This window comes from Heloderma suspectum, chromosome 5 (genome assembly GCF_057233095.1).
Source record: "Heloderma suspectum isolate Gila_16-S chromosome 5, 16-S_ref, whole genome shotgun sequence".
In the NCBI taxonomy this organism is placed as follows: Eukaryota; Metazoa; Chordata; class Lepidosauria; order Squamata; family Helodermatidae; genus Heloderma; species Heloderma suspectum.
In genome coordinates, this window is record NC_139462.1 from 66,057,791 (window position 1) to 66,075,050 (window position 17,260).

Here is a 17,260-nt window from a genome sequence, read left to right on the forward strand (position 1 = left end):
GTTTTCTATTCTCCTGCCTGTCTAATAGGTGATCAGCTCTGTCTACTTTCATACTACTGGTCTTGGGTCAACAGATGGACCAGGCCGGGACGAGGGGGGATGGGACTCTGATGACCAGAACAACAGAGACGCTGAAGAGTTCTGTGCTTATAGTTCCCCAGATCAAGGCCAATGTCTGTCAAGAAAATGAGAATACAGATTGCCCCTTGTAGCAGAAATGCAAAATTTTTAGCTGAACACAAATATAAAGCCATTTCCGGAGTACTGTGTAATGGAATTAGCATATGAATTGCCTTTTTACTTAAATCCTGTGATTTTAAAAAAAAAAAAACTTAATACACCATGACTTAAAAGGCTTCTTAAGTTATAAAATTACTCTGCCTCATAAATTAAAACTCTAACAGGTTTGCTGTAAAAGTCTTCTGGACCATTATGATACTGAAGGGACCATTCACAGGCCATTGTTTCATAGTGATGCCTATAGAAAAGTATCTTATTTGTGACTAAGCTGTACCTTATTTTTTCAAAAATCTTCAGTGACCAAGGGCACAATCCATGAATGTTTAGACAGAAAAATAGTCCTACAACTCCCGGAATGCCCCAGCTAGCAAGGCTGGCTGGGGCATGCTGGGAGTTGTAGGACTTTTTTTCTGTCTAGCATGCATAGGATTGCACCCTAAGAAACTTACTTTGGAAGAGACAGATTTCAAACCAAAATTTCCAATGGTATTTATAACCCATGATTTGGTGGCACACTATCCTATTTCAAACAGATTTTATTATATCATAATAAAACACAATGCACAGTATCACACTAAACATAATTCTGCATATAAAAAACACCAATACGTATTTCTCAAAAGCATATGGTTTTAGTTTTATACACTAGCTACACTTTAAGCAGATACACATACATATTTGCTCTAGAAAAGCCTTAAATTTGGAGAGCTGATATAAGGATTGCACACAAAATATATGAATCTGTGAGAAGTGCTTTGAACATCTTAAAGTACTACATGTACATTATTATCATTATCTCGTTAGGTATCCTCCCACCAGTGGTATGCAAGCACCTTTGCACGCAGAGTTATTGAAATTGTGCAGCTTAGACATAAAAATATCTTCCCATCACAAGTTAACACACTGATTAAAAGTATTGTCAGCTAAGGTTGTGCTGGAGGCTAAAAACGGGGAGGAAATGTTAGGTGATTTTTCATATTACTCCACTAGAGGGCAGTCTCTTCTGCATATCAAGTTAATGGAGAAAAGCTAGCAAAAGGTCTTAGGCAATAACAAAATTTTCAACAAGCATCATCAGCTATGAATTACCATCGTTAGGTCCTTAATTTATTTTATCATTTTATAACAGGTTTTTAATTATTAAGAGGCACTAAGGAATCTGGGTACAAAACACTTTACATATGCAATGGGGGAAACTGGACTACCTAATTATTACAATATATTAGCTATCCTATAAAATTAGTGGCAGTTTTTGATCAGTTTATTATGGAGTAAACAACATACACAGAACAAGTAGTACTAGGCTCTCTCTTACTACTCTGCTATGGTATAAGGAGAGATATACAATATCACCTCAATACCTAACATTTTAGAAATTTTGGTATAAATTAAAATATAGGCTGAGATCATATCTGTCCCCAATGGTTTCCCTTTTGGTTCTAATAACAAAAACTGTCTTCCCTAGATTTATTAGATGTTTCTCACTGCCATAATTATAATCTATTTATACTTTCACATTTGATCTCTAACAATACTACCAAATCATTTCAAGGAATGGTCAACAGGGTGGGCCAGTATAGACAATTCGTTTCAGTATTTTCAGGGTTAGGGATTTTGTTTGTCCTTTTATTATGTAAACTAGTGTTCAAACTACCGCACAATTGCGCTCATTTCACATGCCAGCAAGGTGATGCTCAAAATCCTACAAGCTAGGCTTCAGCAGTATGCGAACCGAGAACTACCGGAAGTACAAGCTGGGTTTCGAAGAGGCAGAGGAACTAGAGATCAAATCGCCAACATTCGCTGCATCATGGAGAAAGCAAGAGAATTCCAGAAAAATGTCTATTTCTGCTTCATTGACTACGCTAAAGCCTTTGATTGTGTGGATCACAACAAACTGTGGCAAATTCTGAAAGTGATGGGAGTACCAGACCACCTTACCCGTCTCCTGAGAAACCTGTACGAGGGTCAAGAAGCAACAGTAAGAACCAGACATGGAACAACCGATTGGTTCAAAATTGGGAAAGGAGTACGACAAGGCTGCATATTGTCACCCTGCTTATTTAACTTATATGCAGAGTACATCATGAGAAATGCCGGGTTGGATGAATCAGAGGTCGGAATTAAGATTGCCGGGAGAATTATCAACAACCTCCGATATGCAGACGATACCACCCTAATGGCAGAAAGCGAAGAGGATCTCAAGAGCCTCTTGTTGAGGGTGAAAGAGGAGAGTGCAAAAGCTGGTTTGAAACCCAACATTAAAAAAACGAAGATCATGGCATCTGGCCCTATCACTTCCTGGCATATAGAAGGGGAAGAAATGGAAGCAGTGACAGATTTTACTTTCTTGGGCTCCAAGATCACCGCAGACGGTGACTGTAGCCATGAAATTAAAAGACGCTTGCTCCTTGGGAGGAAAGCTATGGCCAACCTAGACAGCATAATAAGAAGCAGAGACATCACCTTGCCGACAAAGGTCCGTCTAATCAAAGCTATGGTTTTCCCAGTAGTAATGTATGGCTGTGAGAGCTGGACTATAAGGAAGGCTGAGCGCCGAAGAATTGATGCTTTCGAACTGTGGTGCTGGAGAAGACTCTTACGAGTCCCCTGGACTGCAAGGAGGTCAAATCAGTCCATCCTAAAGGAAATCAACCCTGAGTGCTCATTGGAAGGACAGATAATGAAGCTGAAGCTCCAATATTTTGGCCACCTAATGCGAAGAGAAAACTCCCTGGAAAAGACCCTGATGCTGGGAAAGACTGAAGGCAAAAGGAGAAGGGGACGGCAGAGGATGAGATGGCTAGATAGCATCACCGATGCAATGAATATGAACGTGAGTACGCTCCGGGAGAGAGCGCAGGACAGGAAGGCCTGGCGTGCTATGGTCCATGGGGTCACGAAGAGTCGGACACGACTGAACGACTGAACAACAACAACAATTATGTATTCATGGGGCTGGGGGGAGAGTTTCAATGGGTGTGATCACTGGATACTTCGCTGGACGACTGGAGAATGTCTGATGATTTTTCCTTCTCCTTCTCCTTTGGAACAATATGGGAGATGGTACTGGTCCCAATAACATCTTTGTTGGGGGGGGGGGGACACAAGGCGAAGGGGAAATTAGCAAAAATCACTTCCCTTGTCTTTCTCCAGCAAGAGCCACTGCTGGATCAGAGTCCCTTCCATTCATAGAAGTGCATGTCTGGATTCAACCCAAGATTTACCAGTTCTGTTTATTTCAAAGCCTTATAGGTAAAACTCATTAACTAACTGAAATTGAACACAAGATCCTTAAATTATCAATATATATTTTAATTCAGTTTTTATTGTGAAATTTTAACAAAAAATATAAAAATGGAAAGGGAAAATTATGTACATACACAGATTTGTATATATTCATATCAATACATATGAAATCAATATATATGAAAATAAAACTTCTAGTAATTATACATAAGCTTCAACAAAAGCGGACCAGATATCCAAACAGGTATCCATTCGAAGGAGGCATCTATATGCCACCCGTTCAAATATTGAAAGTGTTGCAAGGTCCTCAATCATTATAGGAGGTAAGCATTTATCCTTCCAATGTTGTAATATCAGCTGTCAAAGGGGCACAGGAAATCCATTTACGCTGACCATTCGTTAACTTCCAAGAAGCAAACAGATAATTTAAAAGGGCATGTACACATCAGTAAATATTAAAGACCATTCCGGTACAAAATGTATCTGTATAATAACCTCCTCTCAAAAAGAAGCAGCTACTACTTTTTGCCAAAACATGTTTAAAAGCATTAGCTATATTGCAATGCCAGCAATTAAATGAATTAGACAAACCCTTATTAAAGAGATGTTGCAGCATTCAATAGACACAAAACAAATATTTTCACTGTATAAGATCCACAGATGCAACAGGTATGGGCATCAAAGCGTCAATCCACTGATTAAGCAAAATGGGACAATGCAGTTCCCTATTCCATTTCTGCTTAGCGCCTTGTATATCATATTTATTTGCCAATAACAGTTTTTTATAGACATGGATTGTGGGTCTCTTTCCTTGACCAGCCTCAATAAGTACTTTCAATGACGACGGAGACTCTGAAGCTGTAAAAGCTACCGGGCTAAACCTAGATGCTAACAAATGCTGCAATTGCAAGTATTGCCATTCAGCCATAGCTGGAAAATCGCATTTGGCATGCAGGATAGAAAACTACAAGAACTTATCGTCAGCACCCACCAGTTGATCCAAAGTAAAAATTGCCTTATCTGTCCATGTCCTCCACAAAAACATTTTCTTACCAGTTTTTAGATCTGGATTGCCCCATAAAGTCAATTTAGCATGAGAAAATGAATCGAAGTGAAACTGACATGACATTATACACTACACATCTCTAGCAATAAAACTATGGGAGAAACCCTATCTCTTATTGTATGCCTAGAACCTAATGCCTTCCATTTAGCGAGGAACCAAACAAGAAGATTCTGAAACTGGCCAAAGCAGAAGATCCAATGTAAACAGGTAATAACAAAATTCAGTACAAGTCAACAGATAAGCTCAATGATTCAGAGCATGATCCCGAAAACCGAATCCACCTTCTTTAACTGGAAGTTGCATCCTTTTCAAAGGTAATCATGGTGGAAAGACACCCCCCCAAAAAAAATAATGAAACAAAGCGCTGATTTTCTGAAAATATTTGCCTGGTATCAATTATCACTATAAATGGGGACCTGATATTTGGGGAAAAATAGAAGGACAGGATTTCAAAAGAGGATATAGGAATATGATTACTATTAGCTGAATTTTATTTTATAAAAAATCTAGTTCATGTTTTGTTTCTACTTAAGACCCCTCCAACTAAAACTTATTTTAAAACTTACCATTTATCTGCTGTTGTACAGAGGTCATTTACCAAGTCCTAACTTGCTATATATAACCCGGACTTGTATGTTTGTGGACAACATTTGCAAAGAAATTTAGGGTATTATATTCCCCTTACAAAATACCAATTCAAAATTTTGTAGATACAGTTCCAGAAGATAATCTTGAGCTAGTAATTGTTTGTTGAAATCTACAGAAATTGTTTGTTTTAACCAACACAGAATACGCCACAGTTCCTCAAGTTTGAGTGCAACATGGTGCTGTGGTTATTTCAAACTCCAGAGTAGAAACTTTCAATCTCCTCATGTGTGCAAAGGAGAAGGGGAGGGGAGGCAGGAGGAAATTGTAAATTAATTAAGGGTTGGTCATTTTACTGGTCAAATACTGGACACATACATTAACTTTATTACCTGCCAAGACATCCATGATATGCCAACATTATGAACATGGTTGTAAACCACCCAGAGAGCTCTGGCTATGGGACAGTACAGAAATGACAACAACCACCACCACCACCTCTCAATGGCTCAAACACTTCTGCTCCTATCCCTGCTTCACCAGGGACCCATCCTGCAGCAAACCCAGGGATCCTAAAGCTGCCCACCTTGAGGTTGAGTAGAGACTGCTGACCCACCAAGGCTATTCTCCCAGACTGGTAGCCATCCTGCTGAAATGCAGGAGGAATTCAACCAATATATCCTATAAGCAGGCCTGGCGAGCCTTCCAGTCCTGGGGCCAGCACACCGGAAGAGATCTGAGAGCAGGTGAAATTCCCAACCAGATCTGCCTTCCCAACCAAAGGCAGATTTCAGATGAACATCAGGAAAAAACTTTCTAACTGTCACAGTAGCCAGACAATGGAACCAACTGCCTGGGGAGGTGGTGGGCTCTCCTTCACTTTAGATATTCAAGCAGAGACTGGGCAGTCATCTGTCAGGAATTCTTTAAACTGGATTCCTGCACTGAGCAGGCGGTTGGACTCGATGGTCTATATGGCCCCTTCCAACTCTTATGTGTCTATGAACCTTATCAGACTTCCCACAGGAAACAAAAGGGAGCACAACCTTGCACAAAGATGATGCAAGCAGACAATAAGAGATGCAAAAAAGCATTTTGAAGAGCATATTGCTAACAACATCAAGGCCAACAATAAAAAATTCTTTAAATATATCAGAAGCAGAAAACCAGCTAGGGAGGCAGTTGGACCACTGGATGACAATGGAGTTAAAGGAGTACTGAAGGAGGACAAGGAGATTGCAGAAAAGCTGAATGAATTCTTTTCATCCGTCTTCACTACAGAAGATATAAGACAGATAGATACCTGTGCCTGAACTGATGTTTTCAGGAAGGGAGTCTGAGGAACTGAAGCAAATAGTGGTGACAAAAGATGAAGTTCTCAACCTTATTGATAAATTGAAAGCAAATAAATCATCGGGCCCAGATGGTATCCATCCTAGAGTTCTCAAAGAACTCAAATATGACATTGCTGATCTTCTAACCAAAATATGCAACATGTCCCTAAGATCAGCCTCTATACCAGAGGACTGGAAGATGGCCAATGTAACACCAATTTTCAAAAAGGGATCCAGAGGGGATCTGGGAAATTACAAGCCAATTAGCTTAACGTCTGATCCGGGGAAATTGGTTGAAGGCATTATTGAAGATAAAATTAGTAAGCATCTAGAAGGACAAGCCCTGCTGAAAAAGAATCACCACAGCTTCTGCAAAGGTAAGTCCTGTCTCACTAAGCTTTTAGAGTTCTTTCAGAGTGTCAATAAACATGTAGACGGGGTGATCCGGTAGACATTGTCAAAAGCCTTTTGGAAATCCAAGTAAACAAAGTCCCTCACCAAAGACTCCTGAGCAAACTTAGCAGTTATGGAATAAGAGGACAGGTCCTCTTATGGATCAGTAACTGGCTAAAGAACAGACAGCAGAGAGTAGGAATAAATGGTAAATTCTCCCAATGGAGGGAAGTAAATAGTGGGGTCCCACAGGGATCAGTATTAGGACCAAGGCTTTTCAACCTGTTCATAAATGATTTGGAATTAGGAGTGAGCAATGAAGTGGCCAAGTTTGTGGATGGCACCAAATTATTTAGGGTGGTTAAAACAAAAAGGGACTGTGAAGAGCTCCAAAAGGATCTCTCCAAACTGGGAGAATGGGCATCTAAATGGCAAATGTAGTTCAGTGTAAGTAAGTGTAAGGTGATGCACACTGGGGCAAATAATCCCAACTTCAAGTATAGCCTGATGGGATCTGAGCTAGTGGTGAATGACCAAGAAAGAGATCCTGGGGTTGTGGTGGACAGCTCAATGAAAATGTCAATCCAGCGTGCAGCCGCTATAAAAAAGGAAAACTTCATGTTAGGCATAATTAGGAAAGGAATTGAGAATAAAACTGCCAATATCATATTGCCCTTATACAAATCTATGATGCGACCACACTTGGAATACTGTGTCCAGTTCTGGTCACCACACCTCAAAAAAGCTATTGTAGAGCTGGAAAAAGTGCAGAAAAGGGCAACTAAAACCATCAAGGAACTGCAGCAACTCCCCTATGAGAGAAGGTTTCAACAGCTGGGATTGTTTAGCTTGGAAAAAGGACAGTATGGGGAGACATGATAGAGGTGTACAAAATTATGCATGGTGTGGAGAGTGTGGATAGGGAGACATTTTTCTCCCTCTCTCAAAATACGAGAACCTGGGCGGAGTCATCCTATGAAGATGACTGGTGGGAGATACAGGACAGAAAAAGGAAGTACTTCTTCACACAGCACATAGTTAAACTATGGAATTCGCTACCACAGGACATATTGCTGGCCACCACTTTGGGTGGCTTTAAAAGGGGGTTAGACAAATTCCTGGAGGAAAAGGCTATCAGTGGCTACTAGTCTTGATGGCTAGGTGCTGCCTCCAGTACCAGAGGCAGTGAACCTATGTACACCAGTTGCTGGGGAACATGGGTGGGAGGGTGCTGTTATGCTCATGCGCTGATTGTGGGTCCCTGGTCAACAGCTGGTTGGCCACTGTGTGAACAGAATGCTGGACTAGATGGACCCTTGGTCTGATCCAGCATGGCTCTTCTTACGTTCTTAAGTCTGTTGAGGAGACAGGTTTGGGCACTGTTTAGTATCCTGGGAAACACCGGGGAAGAGCAACTGGGATCACACCCACTCATCAAAAGATTCCTCAGACCAGCATCCCTAGCCAGGTTATGACACTCTGATTTCCTACTTGGACCTCAACGTAGTCCCAAGGGTCACAGCTAACTTTCACACCAAATCCCTGGGAGAGGCTCCTCTTAGGATCCTGACGCCCAAGAACATCTTCCTGTCCCTTTGTCACGAGCCCACCCTGTTTCTATGCTAGACATATAGGGCCAGTTTGCACGATCAAAATAAGCCATGGTGGCTTACTGGGCAGACTCAAAGTATAATGAATTAATAAAATCTTTTTAGCAGTATGTTTCTATCAGCGGAGGGTGGGGGATTATATAGTTTTGAAGAAGTTATGTTGCCCCCAAAATAAGAAGCCAGTTACTCTCCTTATATTCAAAAACAGAGGACAAAGATTCATGGTCGCATACCTGGACTTCTCTAAACTCTAAGTCTGTCCTAGATTTTTAGTAATCGTGGGACTAATATTTTATCTTAAATAACTTGAGGCCTGTGTTATGTTCAACAAATAAGAGGAAATTGAACTTCTATTTTTAAACTGTTCTGTATTATACTACAAAAAGGAATACTCTCCTTTTTAAGACAAAATGCTAGGGACAAAATGCGAGATGCCTAAGTACTGTATTTTGGACTGTAACATACCTTTCTCAATACGGTTTCTCATCAATTAATTTCCACTGTGTTCAGAATGTGCTACTAAACTCGGAAGAAAAAATAAACATCTTCTTGAATATTAACTCTGTATCTCCAGCCATTCCTCTTCTCAACATGTCTCCAAAGGCTCATGCCATTTGGAGACATGTTGGGAAGAGGCATGGCTTTTGTTAGAAAGGACAATAGAAGCTGATTTTAGTTACCATAGTAAATTGTCGCATAAAGGTGATTTTATTTCCTTAACTGAAATGTTTGCCCAGGAAGCCTTATGGAGCTTTCCACTCTAGTCAGAGTTTCAGGTAAGGAGTTTTTTAAATGAATTGAGAAAGTCCCAGATATAGTACAGCAAACAGAACATTTATGAAAAAACTCAAAAGAAATCACAGTGGAAAAAATTCTTAGCAGATAATTATTAAAACTATGTCAGGTATCCTTCTCACAGACCATTAAAATATGGGTATGTTTCAGGTTCATTGATCAAAGGAAGAGAGATGGGCATAAAATTCTAAAAAATGAGGAAATACGTTATATAGGATTTTTTACTTTATGTCCAGCAAAAAAACTAAATCTCCTAAATATAATCTTTCCCTCTCTCTCTCATATTACACTAGCTATGAATGTAGCCCTTTCAATTAGTGGCCTATCTATAAAATTCACCACCTTCCCCACGCAGATATGATGTAGGGGAGTTACTAGGGTTACACTGAGCTTATTGAGGTCCTTAAATGAAGTGAAATCTGTGCAGATTTGCAAGTGAAAAAAATAGTCCTCACAAATAAGCAGGAGGAGAAAGAAAAAACATACTGGAATTCTGTTTCAACTTAAGCGAAGTAATATTTTTGTGTAACACATTCCAGCCAGATGATTCCACAATAATTTCTACCCCACCTTTTAATCCAGAAGGATCAGGACCTCCAAGCACCTTACATAAAAATAACACACAATGAAGCTGTCTGAAACCCTTAAATCTGTCTATGCAAGTATGCAATTAAAAGCATCTATGTATTTCCACTCTCATTTGTAAAGGACACTTCCTTTTCAATGGCTTCAAACATCTTCCTCTTCAGTCATCATCCTTATTTGGATTCTTCTTCCCACTTCAATACACACACACATTTTTGGAAAAGCCCCCCTTTTATATATACACTCCCTCAGACATCCACTCTTCCACATATTAAAATACCCAATCAACTCATGAACACATATTGAACACATACATCACATCCTAGCTTATTTTGCTGGTTTGTATAGGACACATTAAGCCAGGGTTCCCCAATTCAGATGTAACAGAGAAGTCCAACTTAGTACAAGCCAGAATCATAGCACCAAAGTTGGCACACAACAGCAGGAACACAGGAAAAGTGTGCAACCACAGCACTCATCCATAGTTTCATAACCCGTGGTCATACATGTTTCATAAATATGGCCATCACCATTAGCATAGTACAGGAGCTTAGGACCAAAATGCTTTACTTCTTGCTATTGAAAATAGACGTTTTGATGCTAAGAGAGGAAGAGGATTACATTCCTTAGCAGGCAAAGTATGTCCTCTCCATGGACATCTCTCAGCTTTGCCTTAGCTCCACCTGGACTTTCACATGGACTGGGCAGGAATAATAAACACATGACCAGTTTGGATAGCTGGGCATCCTACTGAGATATACAGGAGCAGGAGGTAGGATGCCACTGCTGCACCACAATCTACTAGTGTGTGTACCTAGGATTGCCAGAAGGCTGTATGTGAAAAGCTCCATGAATGCACTATCCTGGAAGCTAGAAATAGTGACTGTTGGCACTGCATACCAGATCCCTGTGGGCCATGAACACACAGGCCTTTTTGTACCATGCCTTCCACACAAGGGATCAAGAACTATCACAGACTATCATTTGTATGTTGCCCACAGAACATTGGTTATTGGGCAACTAATAAATATAGTGAATAAATATAAATATTTAATATGATTTTGAACCTTTAGGAAGAAAAGTATTTGAACATTTAAGAGACTGGGAGCAAATGTCTGCCTCCCTTATCATTATCAAAATTCGCATCACAACACAATCCAGATTGCTTCCTTGATATGTAACTTACACTTGATATGTACATGTTATATAGTTAATTGGGGAGGACATCGAAACTAACTTCCCTAACAATCCTGAAGCTATAAAAGCCAATCTGCTGTCCTCTAGATGTGTGGGCAACTCCCACCAATCACAACCAGCACAGACAATGGCCATATTGGCTGGGGAGGATGGCAGTTGCAGTCCAACACATCTAGAGCACACTATGTTGGGGAAGGTTGAGTTGCTAAAACATCTAGAACACTTTACAACATGGATTATTGTGCCAACATGAAGAGACCCCACGTGACCATCAGATGTTCATAGGTGGCTCATTTAGATCCTTCAACTGTTCTTTGCCATGTGTAAAAGGACAGCTAATAAAAGAACATATACATATGGTTACTGTCCTGGTCACGGTGGTGCGAGGACAGAGCTTCAGGAAATTAGTCAGGTCAGTACCAATGGAAAGGCCAGTAGGCAGTCCAAAGTCTGAACACAGAGAGTTTCAGAGAAAAGCTAGGTTATCCTTATGGTTAGGTGGCTGTTTGGCGTCTGCCTCCAGGTCCAAGAGGGGACTGTGTTTTGAGGGGAAAGCCAATGGGGTGAGGGGATCAGGGTGGTGGTGAATGCCTCACTTGAGGAGGGAGTGATGCCATCAGCTCTCAAGGAGGCAGTGATAAGACCGCTTTTTTAAAAGCCCTCCTTGTATCCCCAGGTTCTGAACAACTTTCGCCCAGTTTTGAATCTGCCAGTTTAGGGCAAGGTGATGGAGCAGGTGGTGGTGATGAAGTTGAAGGCACACTTGGAAGAAGCTGATTATCTAGTTCCATTTCAATCGGGCTTCAGGCCTGGGCATGGGACAGAAACCGCCTTGGTCGCCTTGGTGGATGATATGAGGATAGGGGCGAATGCTCCTTCCTTGTTCTCCTCAACCTCTCAGCGGCTTCTGATACTATTGACCATGGTATCCTCCTGGACCACCTGGAGGGGTTGGGCACTGGAAACACTGTATTACGGTATTTCCGGTCCTTCCTCTCTGGCAGGTACCAGAGGGTAGCACTGGGAGAGGAGGTTTCGGACTCGTGGCCGCTCACTTGTGGAGTGCCACAGGGTTCCATCCTCTCCCCAATGCTATTTAACATCTATGTGAAGCCGCTGGGGGCTATCATCAGGAGGTTTGGGGTGCAGTGTCATCAATATGTGGATGACATGCAGCTCTACCTCTCATTTAAATCTTCACCAGGGTTGGCCATAGAATCCCTGTCCAAATGTCTGGGGACGGTGTGTGGCTGGATGGGGAAGAATAAGCTGAAGCTGAACCCTGACAAAACTGAGGTACTTTTGGTGGGAGACAAGAGGAGGTTGGGGGATGCTGACCTGGTGTTGACCCTTGAAAGACCAGGTCCACAGCCTGGGAGTCATTTTAGACTCCCAGCTGTCCATGGAGGCTCAGGTGTCAGCTGTGAGCCAGACAGCACTATACCAACTCCATCTGATATGGCAGCTGTGCCCCTACTTTCCCGACCATCTGCTCCCATCGGTAGTACATGCCCTGGTCTCCTCTCGTCTAGACTACTGTAACGCGCTGTACGTAGGGTTACCCTTGAAGACGGTCCAGAAGCTGCAGCTGGTACAGAACGCAGCAGCTCACCTGATTAAAGGCAGCCGCAGGCATGATCACATCACTCCAGTGCTGAAAGAGTTGCACTGGTCGCCAGTTGTTTTCCGGGCCAAATTCAAGGTGTTGGTTTTGACCTTTAAAACCCTATATGGTTCCGGCCCAGCCTATCTTAAGGAGCGCCTCCAGCAACACCAGACAGGCCACTTAATCAGCCTCGGATGGCCTTCTCTGTGTCCCACCAGCCAGGACAGCTAGGCTGGTGAGGATGAGGGAGAGGGCATTCTCTGTGGTGGCCCCCACTCTGTGGAACTCCCTCCCTAGGGAACTCCGCCATGCCCCCTCTTTAATGAGCTTCTGTCACGCACTGAAAACTTGGTTGTTCAGGCAGGCATATGGGGTAGGCTAGGGAAATTTTAGAAAATGATGTTTTAATGAGTAATTTTACTGTTTTTAAACTGTTTGTATTATTGTACATCGCCCAGAGTGGCCGGGTGACCGGCCAGAAGGGCAATTAAGAAATCAGATGATAGATAGATAGATAGATAGATAGATAGATAGATAGATAGATAGATAGATAGATAGATAGGTGGTTGTCTCCTGTAAGGGCCAGGGATCCCCTCATCTGCCTCAGGGTCACTTGATACAAGCATCTCCTCCGCAATGTTCGGCTCAGGGGACTCCAGATCATCCTTTCAAGAAAAATCCTCCACAGGAGGCATGACTCATAAGTTAACAGGTTGGATTTTACTGGCAAAAGCACGGAGAACTGTTCAACTTCCATCTATAGAAACTTGATGAACTGGGGATATTATGCTTATGAACAAACTTATAAGCTATAAACATTTATGAGAAATATGAATTCAGTACAGTCTTTTACAATAAGAATTGAACTCTGTTTCAATTATCATTTTGGTTCTTTTAAAAATAAAAAGTTTATCCTTACTGTACAAAACTTCCTAGAGAAAATTCTTCTGCTAATCAGTGACTTTCACCTTTGTTGGAGAGTATAGAATATAGTATGAACTTTAAACTCTATGAGAAGATCCAAAGTGCCACATCAGATAGTTGGCGCACACATCAGGGCTTTTCCAGCCTGCCTTCCCACTCCCACAAAAACTACTCCTGAAGGCTAAGGGACCACAGAACACAAAGGCGGTACAGCCAGAAAATAAAATCACAGATCCTCCTCAGCAAACAGAAGAACCTTCTTTTTGATCATGAGGCTGTTTGGATCCCAGCCTAAATAGTCACAGCAGCATTTTCATTTTAATATCTGTTCTATTTATCTACTGATAGATCAAATGAAAAATAGTTTATGTAATATTATGTTATCAAAATATTTGATTATCTTAAGCATTATGAGCTACTACATTGTGTGAATCAGGACATTATGTTGTCAACAAGTGAACTCTGCAACAAATTGTTGCTGGGGGGGGGGGTCCTATTCAGGATTCCAGCCATCCAATATTCCCTCATCCAGGATACTCCATTCCATTCTGTCACCTTCTGTCCCCCTGACAGTTCAATTCATGCCTATTGAGCTTGCTCAGTCCTCACTGGACTGTTTGCAGGACCCTCCCTTTAGGGTTTTTCCACTAAATATTTTTTTCCAGACTAGTGCAAGCTAGGCATTCCTGCAAGCCTGCAGATACCTCCCTCTTGTGTGTGGCTGGTGCCATTCTGGGTACATAAGCATACATACTTGGATACATATTTTACTCATATTCTATAGCTTATGGGTAAAATCCAAAGTAAGTCCTACTTAGAGCAGACCCGTTAAAATGAATGGGACTTGTTAGTCAAGACTTAACTTCAGTCCCATTCACTTCAATGGGTCTACACTAAGTAGGACTTATACTGGATTTTACCCTATGTATAGTCTTATACACTTTTAAAATTACAAGGTAGGAGAGCACCAAACAAGTAAATAGACTACAAAAAACAAATGTTATTTGATTAAAGGGGCACAGGAGTAGCAACAACAAAAGGTCCTGACAATATGAGTCTCACATTTTTATTGCTTATGAAAATGATACCCGTTGAGCTAGTACCTTGGCATCCATGATCTAACAGATGAGGTCTACAATTGTGCCAAATTTCAAATCAATCCAATAGAAATTGTTACAGGTAAAGCAAGTTAAGAAGTGCTAAAATCCACACATTTACTACTTTCACTCAAGGTTTTTAGACAGGCCTTTCACAGATTTCTGTCAAAGTCTAATGGAACTACTGATGTACTTTATTTAGGCTTGTTGAAGAAGACAATCCTTCATTGATTTGGCAAAGTTCTGAGCAGTGGTTCAAGAGTAATTAAGGTTTTTCTGCCCCATTAAAACATATGGCAGCAAATGCCAGCAAAGTTATGCAGTGCAGGTTCAGTTTCATTCTGAAGCTAGAATGCTGCCAGTACTCCAGAGGGATTCTAAGCTGCAGGGGGAATCTAGTGGGCTTTGTGTGCAATATTCCCTCAAATTATGGAATGTGACCTCTCAGGATCAAACCCCATGCTACTATACAGACTAAGACCCCACTGTGGCCCAGTCTGGATTGATCCCCACCCCACTCCTGCAATTAACACTGCCAAAATATGATCCAGTTGTAATATAAATGGCAGGTGTAGGGCCCCTGGTCCAGACAGTGACCACAGTGGGGGCAAAGGGTTAAAGCCACCTATTCCCATGCTAGAGTTTCCAATCCATATGGGGTTCCCTGCACTTACTTTTGAGTTAAAAGAAGCAGACATAGGTGCTACGCATTTCTTTAAAGTAATGCGTTTTGACCCTCATCAAATGGGGTGGGAGCACATGGAATGCACAGGTTGGGGGAAGTAGAAAGATCAGGGCCTCACAGAACCTTTCCCTTCTGACATTCCCTGAGAACACAGGGAGGTTGGGAGCAGAGCTGGTGCACTCGTGCCCAACTCTCCTCCACATATGATTTTTGAACACCTGAAATAGGGCTATTGTCTACATGATTTCCACATCTGATTTGTACACAGGTTCAAGAATCCTATTTAATCCAGGCTCAGATCATGCCTATAGATGAACCTGGGTTGAATGAACGCACGTACATAAAGACTAAGGGAAAGTGTGGGTGCATGGAGTTAAGTTGTTGTTGTTGTTGTTCAGTCGTTCAGTCGTGTCCGACTCTTCGTACAATTTATGACATTGCACAACATCATTGCTGATGATGTGGCACTTCAGTTAAGGCATCAGCCTTAGCATCTAATTTCCTGGCTTTGGGGAGCTTGAGCCAACATGAGATAGCCGAAACTTTGGTCTGGCACGTTTTAGGATAACTGAATTAATATTTGCTCTTATCAAGTTAGTTTTCTATACTTTTAATATTTTGCAATTCTCACGTAAGATAAAGGAGATCTTCGCTCTGTGCAAGCAAGCCATATTTAAAATGTGAGGGCCAAGTCACTGAATGATGGTTCAGAGATAATAAAAATAAAGGACACAAATGGGAGACAAAATTATTTTAGTCAGAAAATTAAGATGAGGCAAGTGATTGGGTATATAGAGCAGACTGTCAGGCAGAAACAGGGAAAGTTCATAGCTAGAACAGCATCACTATAGATTTTTGGAAGTGAAAGCTTAGGAATAAATGTTCTTTTGGACTGTATATCATCCTTATATTTAGTAACAGCTGAAACAGCAAGAATAGATGCTTCATAGAATTAACTAGATTACTTTCTGTTTCAAGGTAAATTGGTCTCTGCACTCAAAGGAAAGGAACACTAACATAAATGTCACCAATTTAATTTATTAATGTAATGAGATTTAAACTTTCCAAATGAGTGAGATGAAATGAGTCCAAGAACAATATCCTCAGTCATTATCATGACTAAGAGCAACATCAGTTCTTACAAACATAAGACTTTTAGCCACCATATAGTTCTCTGATAATTTCCACAACACAGTTTTATTTATAACATATATTGTGTGTGCATGTTTATGGCAAGTTCTAAAAGAGCAGCCCAGGAATGCACAAGCACTGCCTCACTTTGCCTGGTATGGAAGACCTTTTCTGTCCTAGAGCTTCATCTCCATAGTCAGCAATGGAGCGTGTGAATTAGGCTTTTACCTCATATTTGAAACATTCTTTTGGTTGTCTGCCCTGCTGATTTAGGATGACTACCCTATAATTTTACAACCCATCATTCTATAATACTAATAAGAGATGCTTTGCGTATTTTAGCTGTTGAAAAGGGCTACCGTTTAGATGTGATATAGAAAAAGTAGCGGCAATCCATTCTGCTGACCCAAAACTGCATTCTACTTTATAAGAACAAGACTTGGGAGTTTTGCATTTGGCTTTTCCTTAGCATCAACCTTATTTTTCTACAAGCAAGTTCTATAGCAAAAAGAAAGCTGCATTGTGAACTTTCAAGATCAATAGTATCAGTAAGCAATAAGCATACAAAATGGGAACCACAAAATGAAATCTACAGAGTAGATACAACATGAGAACCACTTCAAGAGAACGACTATTTGTTGCATGGAACAACCTCTATTGGGGTGTACTCTATAAACAGTCTCCACACTGTTGCCTCTTTGTGAAAATCAGGTATTTCTGTATTACTGTGGAGATGGTATCCAGGGGTCTCCATCCACCAGCA

The 17,260-nt window shown here is 41.1% G+C and overlaps 1 protein-coding gene across 4 annotated transcripts in view; it reads right to left on the minus strand.

Moving 5' to 3' along the window:
- Positions 1 to 17,260, minus strand: part of FBXW7 (F-box and WD repeat domain containing 7) — a 200,450-nt gene that overhangs the window by 136,397 nt on the left and 46,793 nt on the right. Inside the window, exon 2 of one of the 4 annotated variants that reach the window (XM_084856268.1) lies at positions 18 to 175. The exons of the other annotated variants lie outside the window; for them this stretch is intronic. The gene's annotated coding sequence lies outside the window, so the exon portion shown is untranslated. The remainder of the gene's footprint in view (positions 1 to 17; positions 176 to 17,260) is intronic. 4 annotated transcript variants of the gene reach the window in all.